Below are 14,340 nucleotides of genomic sequence, written 5' to 3' on the forward strand. Positions count from 1 at the left end.
CTCTGATTGTAAAGTCTGCAACTGGATATTTGGAACTCTCTGAGGCCTTCGTTGGAAACGGGAATTCTTCATATAATGGTAGACAGAAGAATCCTCAGCAAGTTTATTGTGTTGTGTGTATTCAACTCACAGAGTAGAACCTTCATTTAGACAGAGCAGATTTGAAACACTCTTTTTGTGGAATTTGCAAGTGGAGATTTCAAGCGAATTGAGGCCAACGGTAGAAAAGGAAATATCTTCGTATAAAACCTAGACAGAATCAGTTTCAGAAACTGCTTTGTGATGTGTGAGTTCAACTCACAGATCTTAATCTTTCTTTGCATACAGCTGTTTGGAAACACTCTGATTGTAGAGTCTGCAACTGGATATTTGGACCTCTCTGAGGCCTTCGTTGGAAACGGGATTTCTTGATATAGTGCTAGACAGAAGAATTCTCTGTAACTTCTTTGTTGTGTGTGTATTATACTCACAGAGTTGAACCTTCCTTTAGAGAGAGCAGATTTGAAACCCTCTTTTTGTGCAATTTGCAAGTGGAGATTTCAAGTGCTTTGAGACCAATGGTAGAAAAGGAAATATCTTCGTATAAAAACTAGACAGAATCTGTTTCAGAGACTGCTTTGTGATGTGTCCGTTTAACTCACAGAGTTTAACCTTTCTTCGCACACAGCAGTTTGGAAGCACTCTGTTTGTAAGGTCTGCAAGTAGATATTTGGAACTCTCTGAGGACTTCGTTGGAAACGGGATTTCTTGATATAGTGCAAGATAGAAAAATTCTCAGTAACTTCCTTGTGCTGTGTGTATTCAACTGACAGAGTTGAGCCTTCCTTTAGAGAGAGCAGATTTGAAACCCTCATTTTGTGGAATTTGCAAGTGGAGATTTCAAGCGATTTATGGTCAATGGTAGAAAAGGAAATATCTTCTTATAAAAACTAGACAGAATAATTCTCAGAAACTGCTTTGTGATGTGTGCGTTCAACTCACAGAGTTTAACCTTTCTTTTCATAGAGCCGTTGGTAAACCCTCTGTTTGTATAGTTTGCAAGTGGATATTTGGACCTCCTTGAGGCCTTCGTTGGAAACGGGATTTCTTCATGTAATGCAAGACAGAAGAAATCTCAGAAACTCCCTTGTGTTGTGTGTATTCAACTCACAGAGTTGAACCTTCATTTAGACAGAGCAGATTTGAAACACTCATTTTGTGAAATTTGCATGTGGAGGTTTCAAGCGCTTTGAGACCAATGGTAGAAAATGAAATATCTTCGTATAAAAACTAGACAGAATCCGTTTCAGAAACTGCTTTGTGATGTGTGCGTTGAACTCGCAGATCTTAACCTTTCTTTGAATACAGCAGTTTGGAAACACTCTGATTGTAAAGTCTGCAACTGGATATTTGGAACTCTCTGAGGCCTTCGTTGGAAACGGGAATTCTTCATATAATGGTAGACAGAAGAATTCTCAGCAAGTTTATTGTGTTGTGTGTATTCAACTCACAGAGTAGAACCTTCATTTAGGCAGAGCAGATTTGTAACACTCTTTTTGTGGAATTTGCAAGTGGAGATTTCAAGCGAATTGAGGCCAACGGTAGAAAAGGAAATATCTTCGTATAAAAACTAGACAGAATCAGTTTCAGAAACTGCTTTGTGATGTGTGAGTTCAACTCACAGATCTTAATCTTTCTTTGCATACAGCTGTTTGGAAACACTCTGATTGTAAAGTCTGCAACTGGATATTTGGACCTCTCTGAGGCCTTCGTTGGAACGGGATTTCTTGATATAGTGCTAGACAGAAGAATTCTCTGTAACTTCTTTGTTGTGTGTGTATTATACTCACAGAGTTGAACCTTCCTTTAGAGAGAGCAGATTTGAAACCCTCTTTTTGTGCAATTTGCAAGTGGAGATTTCAAGCGATTTAAGGACAATGGAAGAAAAGGAAATATCTTCGTATAAAAACTAGACAGAATCATTCTCAGAAACTGCTTTGTGATGTGTGCATTCAACTCACAGAGTTTAACTTTTCTTTTCATAGAGCAGTTGGGAAACACTCTGTTTGTATTGTCTGCAAGTGGATATTTGGACCTCCTTGAGGCCTTCGTTGGAAAGGGGATTTCTTCATATAATGCTAGACAGAAGAATTCTCAGTAAGTTCCTTGTGTTGTGTGTATTCAATTCACAGAGTTGAACCTTCATTTCGACAGAGCAGATTTGAAACACTCTTTTTGTGGAATTTGAAAGTGGAGATTTCAAGCGCTTTGAGGTCAATTGTGGAAAAGGAAATATCTTCGCATAAAAAGTAGACAGAATCAGTTTCAGAGACTGCTTTGTGATGTGTGTGTTTAACTCACAGAGTTTACCCTTTCTTTTCATACAGTAGTTTGGAAGCACTCAGTTTGTAACGTCTGCAACTGGATATTTGGACCTCTCTGAGGCCTTCGTTGGAAACGGGATTTCTTGATATAGTGCTAGACAGAAAAATTCTCAGTAACTTCTTTGTGCTGTGTGTATTCAACTCACAGAGTTGAACCTTCCTTTAGAGAGAGCACATTTGAAACCCTCTTTTAGTGGAATTTGCAAGTGGAGATTTCAAGTGCTTTAAGGTCAACGGTAGAAAAGGAAATATCTTCTTATAAAAACTAGACAGAATCATTCTCAGAAACTGCTTTGTGATGTGTGCGTTCAACTCACAGAGTTTAACCTTTCTTTTCATAGAGCAGTTGGGAAACACTCTGTTTGTATTGTCTGCAAGTGGATATTTGGACCTCCTTGAGGCCTTCGTTGGAAAGGGGATTTCTTCATATAATGCTAGACAGAAGAATTCTCAGTAAGTTTATTGTGTTGTGTGTATTCAACTCACAGAGTAGAACCTTCATTTAGACAGAGCAGATTTGAAACACTCATTTGTGGAATTTGGAAGTGGAGATTTCAAGCGCTTTGAGACCAACGGTAGAAAAGGAAATATCTTCGTATGAAAACTAGACAGAATCAGTTTCAGAAACTGCTTTGTGATGTGTGCGTTCAACTCACAGATCTTAAACATTCTTTGCATGCCACAGTTTGCAAACACTCTGATTGTAATGTCTTCAACTGGATATTTGGAACTCTCTGAGGCCTTCGTTGGAAACGGGATTTCTTGATATAGTGCTAGACAGAAGAATTCTCAGTAACTTCTTTGTGCTGTTTGTATTCTACTCACAGAGTTGAACCTTCCTTTACAGAGAGCAGATTTGAATCCCTCATTTTGTGGGATTTGCAAGTGGAGATTTCAAGCGATTTAAGGTCAACGGTAGAAAGGGAAATATCTTCTTATAAAAACTAGACAGCATCATTCTCAGAAACTGCTTTGTGATGTGTGCGTGCAACTCACGGAGTTCAAACTTTCTTTTCATAGAGCAGTTGGTAAGCACTCTGTTTGTATAGTCTGCAAGTGGATATTTGGACCTCCTTGGGGCCTTCGTTGGAATCGGGATTTCTTCATAAAATGCTAGACAGAAGAATTCTCAGTAAGTTTCTTGTGTTGTGTGTATTCAACTCACAGAGTTGAAACTTCGTTTAGACAGAGCAGGTTTGAAACACTCTTTTTGTGGAATTTGCAAGTGGAGATTTCAAGCGCTTTGAGGCCCATGGTAGAAAAGGAAATACCTTCGTATAAAAATTAGACAGAATCATTCTCAGAAACTGCTTTGTGATGTGTGCGGTCAACTCACAGAGTTTAACCTTTCTTTCCATAGAGCAGTTGGGAAACACTCTGTTTGTATAGTCTGCAAGTGGATATTTGTACCTCCTTGAGGACTTGTTTGGAAACGGGAATTCTTCATATAATGCTTGACAGAAGAATTCTCAGTAAGTTTCTTGTGTTGTGTGTACTCAACTCACAGAGTAGAACCTTCATATAGACAGAGCAGATTTGAAACACTCTTATTGTGGAATTTGCAAGTGGAGATTTCAAGTGCTTTGAGACCAATGGTAGAAAAGGAAATATCTTCGTATAAAAACTAGACAGAATCTGTTTCAGAGACTGCTTTGTGATGTGTCCGTTTAACTCACAGAGTTTAACCTTTCTTCGCACACAGCAGTTTGGAAGCACTCTGTTTGTAACGTCTGCAAGTAGATATTTGGAACTCTCTGAGGCCTTCGTTGGAAACGGGATTTCTTGATATAGTGCAAGATAGAAAAATTCTCAGTAACTTCCTTGTGCTGTGTGTATTCAACTGACAGAGTTGAGCCTTCCTTTAGAGAGAGCAGATTTGAAACCCTCATTTTGTGGAATTTGCAAGTGGAGATTTCAAGCGATTTATGGTCAATGGTAGAAAAGGAAATATCTTCTTATAAAAACTAGACAGAATAATTCTCAGAAACTGCTTTGTGATGTGTGCGTTCAACTCACAGAGTTTAACCTTTCTTTTCATAGAGCAGTTGGTAAACCCTCTGTTTGTATAGTCTGCAAGTGGATATTTGGACCTCCTTGAGGCCTTCGTTGGAAACGGGATTTCTTCATGTAATGCAAGACAGAAGAAATCTCAGAAACTCCCTTGTGTTGTGTGTATTCAACTCACAGAGTTGAACCTTCATTTAGACAGAGCAGATTTGAAACACTCATTTTGTGAAATTTGCATGTGGAGGTTTCAAGCGCTTTGAGACCAATGGTAGAAAATGAAATATCTTCGTATAAAAACTAGACAGAATCCGTTTCAGAAACTGCTTTGTGATGTGTGCGTTGAACTCGCAGATCTTAACCTTTCTTTGAATACAGCAGTTTGGAAACACTCTGATTGTAAAGTCTGCAACTGGATATTTGGAACTCTCTGAGGCCTTCGTTGGAAACGGGAATTCTTCATATAATGGTAGACAGAAGAATTCTCAGCAAGTTTATTGTGTTGTGTGTATTCAACTCACAGAGTAGAACCTTCATTTAGACAGAGCAGATTTGTAACACTCTTTTTGTGGAATTTGCAAGTGGAGATTTCAAGCGAATTGAGGCCAATGGTAGAAAAGGAAATATCTTCGTATAAAAACTAGACAGAATCAGTTTCAGAAACTGCTTTGTGATGTGTGAGTTCAACTCACAGATCTTAATCTTTCTTTGCATACAGCTGTTTGGAAACACTCTGATTGTAAAGTCTGCAACTGGATATTTGGACCTCTCTGAGGCCTTCGTTGGAACGGGATTTCTTGATATAGTGCTAGACAGAAGAATTCTCTGTAACTTCTTTGTTGTGTGTGTATTATACTCACAGAGTTGAACCTTCCTTTAGAGAGAGCAGATTTGAAACCCTCTTTTTGTGCAATTTGCAAGTGGAGATTTCAAGCGATTTAAGGACAATGGAAGAAAAGGAAATATCTTCGTATAAAAACTAGACAGAATCATTCTCAGAAACTGCTTTGTGATGTGTGCATTCAACTCACAGAGTTTAACTTTTCTTTTCATAGAGCAGTTGGGAAACACTCTGTTTGTATTGTCTGCAAGTGGATATTTGGACCTCCTTGAGGCCTTCGTTGGAAAGGGGATTTCTTCATATAATGCTAGACAGAAGAATTCTCAGTAAGTTCCTTGTGTTGTGTGTATTCAATTCACAGAGTTGAACCTTCATTTCGACAGAGCAGATTTGAAACACTCTTTTTGTGGAATTTGAAAGTGGAGATTTCAAGCGCTTTGAGGTCAATTGTGGAAAAGGAAATATCTTCGCATAAAAAGTAGACAGAATCAGTTTCAGAGACTGCTTTGTGATGTGTGTGTTTAACTCACAGAGTTTACCCTTTCTTTTCATACAGTAGTTTGGAAGCACTCAGTTTGTAACGTCTGCAACTGGATATTTGGACCTCTCTGAGGCCTTCGTTGGAAACGGGATTTCTTGATATAGTGCTAGACAGAAAAATTCTCAGTAACTTCTTTGTGCTGTGTGTATTCAACTCACAGAGTTGAACCTTCCTTTAGAGAGAGCACATTTGAAACCCTCTTTTAGTGGAATTTGCAAGTGGAGATTTCAAGTGCTTTAAGGTCAACGGTAGAAAAGGAAATATCTTCTTATAAAAACTAGACAGAATCATTCTCAGAAACTGCTTTGTGATGTGTGCGTTCAACTCACAGAGTTTAACCTTTCTTTTCATAGAGCAGTTGGGAAACACTCTGTTTGTATTGTCTGCAAGTGGATATTTGGACCTCCTTGAGGCCTTCGTTGGAAAGGGGATTTCTTCATATAATGCTAGACAGAAGAATTCTCAGTAAGTTTATTGTGTTGTGTGTATTCAACTCACAGAGTAGAACCTTCATTTAGACAGAGCAGATTTGAAACACTCATTTGTGGAATTTGGAAGTGGAGATTTCAAGCGCTTTGAGACCAACGGTAGAAAAGGAAATATCTTCGTATGAAAACTAGACAGAATCAGTTTCAGAAACTGCTTTGTGATGTGTGCGTTCAACTCACAGATCTTAAACATTCTTTGCATGCCACAGTTTGCAAACACTCTGATTGTAATGTCTTCAACTGGATATTTGGAACTCTCTGAGGCCTTCGTTGGAAACGGGATTTCTTGATATAGTGCTAGACAGAAGAATTCTCAGTAACTTCTTTGTGCTGTTTGTATTCTACTCACAGAGTTGAACCTTCCTTTACAGAGAGCAGATTTGAATCCCTCATTTTGTGGGATTTGCAAGTGGAGATTTCAAGCGATTTAAGGTCAACGGTAGAAAGGGAAATATCTTCTTATAAAAACTAGACAGCATCATTCTCAGAAACTGCTTTGTGATGTGTGCGTGCAACTCACGGAGTTCAAACTTTCTTTTCATAGAGCAGTTGGTAAGCACTCTGTTTGTATAGTCTGCAAGTGGATATTTGGACCTCCTTGGGGCCTTCGTTGGAATCGGGATTTCTTCATAAAATGCTAGACAGAAGAATTCTCAGTAAGTTTCTTGTGTTGTGTGTATTCAACTCACAGAGTTGAAACTTCGTTTAGACAGAGCAGGTTTGAAACACTCTTTTTGTGGAATTTGCAAGTGGAGATTTCAAGCGCTTTGAGGCCCATGGTAGAAAAGGAAATACCTTCGTATAAAAATTAGACAGAATCATTCTCAGAAACTGCTTTGTGATGTGTGCGGTCAACTCACTGAGTTTAACCTTTCTTTCCATAGAGCAGTTGGGAAACACTCTGTTTGTATAGTCTGCAAGTGGATATTTGTACCTCCTTGAGGACTTGTTTGGAAACGGGAATTCTTCATATAATGCTTGACAGAAGAATTCTCAGTAAGTTTCTTGTGTTGTGTGTACTCAACTCACAGAGTAGAACCTTCATATAGACAGAGCAGATTTGAAACACTCTTATTGTGGAATTTGCAAGTGGAGATTTCAAGTGCTTTGAGACCAATGGTAGAAAAGGAAATATCTTCGTATAAAAACTAGACAGAATCTGTTTCAGAGACTGCTTTGTGATGTGTCCGTTTAACTCACAGAGTTTAACCTTTCTTCGCACACAGCAGTTTGGAAGCACTCTGTTTGTAACGTCTGCAAGTAGATATTTGGAACTCTCTGAGGCCTTCGTTGGAAACGGGATTTCTTGATATAGTGCAAGATAGAAAAATTCTCAGTAACTTCCTTGTGCTGTGTGTATTCAACTGACAGAGTTGAGCCTTCCTTTAGAGAGAGCAGAATTGAAACCCTCTTTTTGTGGAATTTGCAAGTGGAGATTTCAAGCGATTTATGGTCAATGGTAGAAAAGGAAATATCTTCTTATAAAAACTAGACAGAATAATTCTCAGAAACTGCTTTGTGATGTGTGCGTTCAACTCACAGAGTTTAACCTTTCTTTTCATAGAGCAGTTGGTAAACCCTCTGTTTGTATAGTCTGCAAGTGGATATTTGGACCTCCTTGAGGACTTCGTTGGAAACGGGATTTCTTCATGTAATGCAAGACAGAAGAAATCTCAGAAACTCCCTTGTGTTGTGTGTATTCAACTCACAGAGTTGAACCTTCATTTCGACAGAGCAGATTTGAAACACTCTTTTTGTGGAATTTGAAAGTGGAGATTTCAAGCGCTTTGAGGTCAATTGTGGAAAAGGAAATATCTTCGCATAAAAACTAGACAGAATCAGTTTCAGAGACTGCTTTGTGATGTGTGTGTTTAACTCACAGAGTTTACCCTTTCTTTTCATACAGTAGTTTGGAAGCACTCAGTTTGTAACGTCTGCAACTGGATATTTGGACCTCTCTGAGGCCTTCGTTGGAAACGGGATTTCTTGATATAGTGCTAGACAGAAAAATTCTCAGTAACTTCTTTGTGCTGTGTGTATTCAACTCACAGAGTTGAACCTTCCTTTAGAGAGAGCACATTTGAAACCCTCTTTTTGTGGAATTTGCAAGTGGAGATTTCAAGTGCTTTAAGGTCAACGGTAGAAAAGGAAATATCTTCTTATAAAAACTAGAAAGAATCATTCTCAGAAACTGCTTTGTGATGTGTGCGGTCAACTCACAGAGTTTAACCTTTCTTTTCATAGAGCAGTTGGGAAACACGCTGTTTGTATAATCTGCAAGTGGATATTTGGAGCCCCTTGAGGCCTTCGTTGGAAACGGGAATTCTTCATATAATGCTAGACAGAAGAACTCTCAGTAAGTTTATTGTGTTGTGTGTATTCAACTCACAGAGTAGAACCTTCATTTAGACAGAGCAGATTTGAAACACTCATTTGTGGAATTTGGAAGTGGAGATTTCAAGCGCTTTGTGACCAACGGTAGAAAAGGAAATATCTTCGTATGAAAACTAGACAGAATCAGTTTCAGAAACTGCTTTGTGATGTGTCCGTTTAACTCACAGAGTTTAACCTTTCTTCGCACACAGCAGTTTGGAAGCACTCTGTTTGTAACGTCTGCAAGTAGATATTTGGAACTCTCTGAGGCCTTCGTTGGAAACGGGATTTCTTGATATAGTGCAAGATAGAAAAATTCTCAGTAACTTCCTTGTGCTGTGTGTATTCAACTGACAGAGTTGAGCCTTCCTTTAGAGAGAGCAGGTTTGAAACCCTCTTTTTGTGGAATTTGCAAGTGGAGATTTCAAGCGATTTATAGGTCAATGGTAGAAAAGGAAATATCTTCTTATAAAAACTAGACAGAATAATTCTCAGAAACTGCTTTGTGATGTGTGCGTTCAACTCACAGAGTTTAACCTTTCTTTTCATAGAGCAGTTGGTAAACCCTCTGTTTGTATAGTCTGCAAGTGGATATTTGGACCTCCTTGAGGCCTTCGTTGGAAACGGGATTTCTTCATGTAATGCAAGACAGAAGAAATCTCAGAAACTCCCTTGTGTTGTGTGTATTCAACTCACAGAGTTGAACCTTCATTTAGACAGAGCAGATTTGAAACACTCATTTTGTGAAATTTGCATGTGGAGGTTTCAAGCGCTTTGAGACCAATGGTAGAAAATGAAATATCTTCGTATAAAAACTAGACAGAATCCGTTTCAGAAACTGCTTTGTGATGTGTGCGTTGAACTCGCAGATCTTAACCTTTCTTTGAATACAGCAGTTTGGAAACACTCTGATTGTAAAGTCTGCAACTGGATATTTGGAACTCTCTGAGGCCTTCGTTGGAAACGGGAATTCTTCATATAATGGTAGACAGAAGAATCCTCAGCAAGTTTATTGTGTTGTGTGTATTCAACTCACAGAGTAGAACCTTCATTTAGACAGAGCAGATTTGAAACACTCTTTTTGTGGAATTTGCAAGTGGAGATTTCAAGCGAATTGAGGCCAACGGTAGAAAAGGAAATATCTTCGTATAAAACCTAGACAGAATCAGTTTCAGAAACTGCTTTGTGATGTGTGAGTTCAACTCACAGATCTTAATCTTTCTTTGCATACAGCTGTTTGGAAACACTCTGATTGTAGAGTCTGCAACTGGATATTTGGACCTCTCTGAGGCCTTCGTTGGAAACGGGATTTCTTGATATAGTGATAGACAGAAGAATTCTCTGTAACTTCTTTGTTGTGTGTGTATTATACTCACAGAGTTGAACCTTCCTTTAGAGAGAGCAGATTTGAAACCCTCTTTTTGTGCAATTTGCAAGTGGAGATTTCAAGTGCTTTGAGACCAATGGTAGAAAAGGAAATATCTTCGTATAAAAACTAGACAGAATCTGTTTCAGAGACTGCTTTGTGATGTGTCCGTTTAACTCACAGAGTTTAACCTTTCTTCGCACACAGCAGTTTGGAAGCACTCTGTTTGTAAGGTCTGCAAGTAGATATTTGGAACTCTCTGAGGACTTCGTTGGAAACGGGATTTCTTGATATAGTGCAAGATAGAAAAATTCTCAGTAACTTCCTTGTGCTGTGTGTATTCAACTGACAGAGTTGAGCCTTCCTTTAGAGAGAGCAGATTTGAAACCCTCATTTTGTGGAATTTGCAAGTGGAGATTTCAAGCGATTTATGGTCAATGGTAGAAAAGGAAATATCTTCTTATAAAAACTAGACAGAATAATTCTCAGAAACTGCTTTGTGATGTGTGCGTTCAACTCACAGAGTTTAACCTTTCTTTTCATAGAGCCGTTGGTAAACCCTCTGTTTGTATAGTTTGCAAGTGGATATTTGGACCTCCTTGAGGCCTTCGTTGGAAACGGGATTTCTTCATGTAATGCAAGACAGAAGAAATCTCAGAAACTCCCTTGTGTTGTGTGTATTCAACTCACAGAGTTGAACCTTCATTTAGACAGAGCAGATTTGAAACACTCATTTTGTGAAATTTGCATGTGGAGGTTTCAACCGCTTTGAGACCAATGGTAGAAAATGAAATATCTTCGTATAAAAACTAGACAGAATCCGTTTCAGAAACTGCTTTGTGATGTGTGCGTTGAACTCGCAGATCTTAACCTTTCTTTGAATACAGCAGTTTGGAAACACTCTGATTGTAAAGTCTGCAACTGGATATTTGGAACTCTCTGAGGCCTTCGTTGGAAACGGGAATTCTTCATATAATGGTAGACAGAAGAATTCTCAGCAAGTTTATTGTGTTGTGTGTATTCAACTCACAGAGTAGAACCTTCATTTAGGCAGAGCAGATTTGTAACACTCTTTTTGTGGAATTTGCAAGTGGAGATTTCAAGCGAATTGAGGCCAACGGTAGAAAAGGAAATATCTTCGTATAAAAACTAGACAGAATCAGTTTCAGAAACTGCTTTGTGATGTGTGAGTTCAACTCACAGATCTTAATCTTTCTTTGCATACAGCTGTTTGGAAACACTCTGATTGTAAAGTCTGCAACTGGATATTTGGACCTCTCTGAGGCCTTCGTTGGAACGGGATTTCTTGATATAGTGCTAGACAGAAGAATTCTCTGTAACTTCTTTGTTGTGTGTGTATTATACTCACAGAGTTGAACCTTCCTTTAGAGAGAGCAGATTTGAAACCCTCTTTTTGTGCAATTTGCAAGTGGAGATTTCAAGCGATTTAAGGACAATGGAAGAAAAGGAAATATCTTCGTATAAAAACTAGACAGAATCATTCTCAGAAACTGCTTTGTGATGTGTGCATTCAACTCACAGAGTTTAACTTTTCTTTTCATAGAGCAGTTGTGAAACACTCTGTTTGTATTGTCTGCAAGTGGATATTTGGACCTCCTTGAGGCCTTCGTTGGAAAGGGGATTTCTTCATATAATGCTAGACAGAAGAATTCTCAGTAAGTTCCTTGTGTTGTGTGTATTCAATTCACAGAGTTGAACCTTCATTTCGACAGAGCAGATTTGAAACACTCTTTTTGTGGAATTTGAAAGTGGAGATTTCAAGCGCTTTGAGGTCAATTGTGGAAAAGGAAATATCTTCGCATAAAAACTAGACAGAATCAGTTTCAGAGACTGCTTTGTGATGTGTGTGTTTAACTCACAGAGTTTACCCTTTCTTTTCATACAGTAGTTTGGAAGCACTCAGTTTGTAACGTCTGCAACTGGATATTTGGACCTCTCTGAGGCCTTCGTTGGAAACGGGATTTCTTGATATAGTGCTAGACAGAAAAATTCTCAGTAACTTCTTTGTGCTGTGTGTATTCAACTCACAGAGTTGAACCTTCCTTTAGAGAGAGCACATTTGAAACCCTCTTTTTGTGGAATTTGCAAGTGGAGATTTCAAGTGCTTTAAGGTCAACGGTAGAAAAGGAAATATCTTCTTATAGAAACTAGAAAGAATCATTCTCAGAAACTGCTTTGTGATGTGTGCGGTCAACTCACAGAGTTTAACCTTTCTTTTCATAGAGCAGTTGGGAAACACGCTGTTTGTATAATCTGCAAGTGGATATTTGGAGCTCCTTGAGGCCTTCGTTGGAAACGGGAATTCTTCATATAATGCTAGACAGAAGAACTCTCAGTAAGTTTATTGTGTTGTGTGTATTCAACTCACAGAGTAGAACCTTCATTTAGAGCAGATTTGAAACACTCATTTGTGGAATTTGGAAGTGGAGATTTCAAGCGCTTTGTGACCAACGGTAGAAAAGGAAATATCTTCGTATGAAAACTAGACAGAATCAGTTTCAGAAACTGCTTTGTGATATGTCCTTTTAACTCACAGAGTTTAACCTTTCTTCGCACACAGCAGTTTGGAAGCACTCTGTTTGTAACGTCTGCAAGTAGATATTTGGAACTCTCTGAGGCCTTCGTTGGAAACGGGATTTCTTGATATAGTGCAAGATAGAAAAATTCTCAGTAACTTCCTTGTGCTGTGTGTATTCAACTGACAGAGTTGAGCCTTCCTTTAGAGAGAGCAGAATTGAAACCCTCTTTTTGTGGAATTTGCAAGTGGAGATTTCAAGCGATTTATGGTCAATGGTAGAAAAGGAAATATCTTCTTATAAAAACTAGACAGAATAATTCTCAGAAACTGCTTTGTGATGTGTGCGTTCAACTCACAGAGTTTAACCTTTCTTTTCATAGAGCAGTTGGTAAACCCTCTGTTTGTATAGTCTGCAAGTGGATATTTGGACCTCCTTGAGGCCTTCGTTGGAAACGGGATTTCTTCATGTAATGCAAGACAGAAGAAATCTCAGAAACTCCCTTGTGTTGTGTGTATTCAACTCACAGAGTTGAACCTTCATTTAGACAGAGCAGATTTGAAACACTCATTTTGTGAAATTTGCATGTGGAGGTTTCAAGCGCTTTGAGACCAATGGTAGAAAATGAAATATCTTCGTATAAAAACTAGACAGAATCCGTTTCAGAAACTGCTTTGTGATGTGTGCGTTGAACTCGCAGATCTTAACCATTCTTTGAATACAGCAGTTTGGAAACACTCTGATTGTAAAGTCTGCAACTGGATATTTGGAACTCTCTGAGGCCTTCGTTGGAAACGGGAATTCTTCATATAATGGTAGACAGAAGAATCCTCAGCAAGTTTATTGTGTTGTGTGTATTCAACTCACAGAGTAGAACCTTCATTTAGACAGAGCAGATTTGAAACACTCTTTTTGTGGAATTTGCAAGTGGAGATTTCAAGCGAATTGAGGCCAACGGTAGAAAAGGAAATATCTTCGTATAAAACCTAGACAGAATCAGTTTCAGAAACTGCTTTGTGATGTGTGAGTTCAACTCACAGATCTTAATCTTTCTTTGCATACAGCTGTTTGGAAACACTCTGATTGTAAAGTCTGCAACTGGATATTTGGACCTCTCTGAGGCCTTCGTTGGAACGGGATTTCTTGATATAGTGCTAGACAGAAGAATTCTCTGTAACTTCTTTGTTGTGTGTGTATTATACTCACAGAGTTGAACTTTCCTTTAGAGAGAGCAGATTTGAAACCCTCTTTTTGTGCAATTTGCAAGTGGAGATTTCAAGCGATTTAAGGACAATGGAAGAAAAGGAAATATCTTCGTATAAAAACTAGACAGAATCATTCTCAGAAACTGCTTTGTGATGTGTGCATTCAACTCACAGAGTTTAACTTTTCTTTTCATAGAGCAGTTGGGAAACACTCTGTTTGTATTGTCTGCAAGTGGATATTTGGACCTCCTTGAGGCCTTCGTTGGAAAGGGGATTTCTTCATATAATGCTAGACAGAAGAATTCTCAGTAAGTTCCTTGTGTTGTGTGTATTCAATTCACAGAGTTGAACCTTCATTTCGACAGAGCAGATTTGAAACACTCTTTTTGTGGAATTTGAAAGTGGAGATTTCAAGCGCTTTGAGGTCAATTGTGGAAAAGGAAATATCTTCGCATAAAAAGTAGACAGAATCAGTTTCAGAGACTGCTTTGTGATGTGTGTGTTTAACTCACAGAGTTTACCCTTTCTTTTCATACAGTAGTTTGGAAGCACTCAGTTTGTAACGTCTGCAACTGGATATTTGGACCTCTCTGAGGCCTTCGTTGGAAACGGGATTTCTTGA

Source organism: Pan paniscus, chromosome 18, assembly GCF_029289425.2.
Source record: "Pan paniscus chromosome 18, NHGRI_mPanPan1-v2.0_pri, whole genome shotgun sequence".
Taxonomy (NCBI): domain Eukaryota; kingdom Metazoa; phylum Chordata; class Mammalia; order Primates; family Hominidae; genus Pan; species Pan paniscus.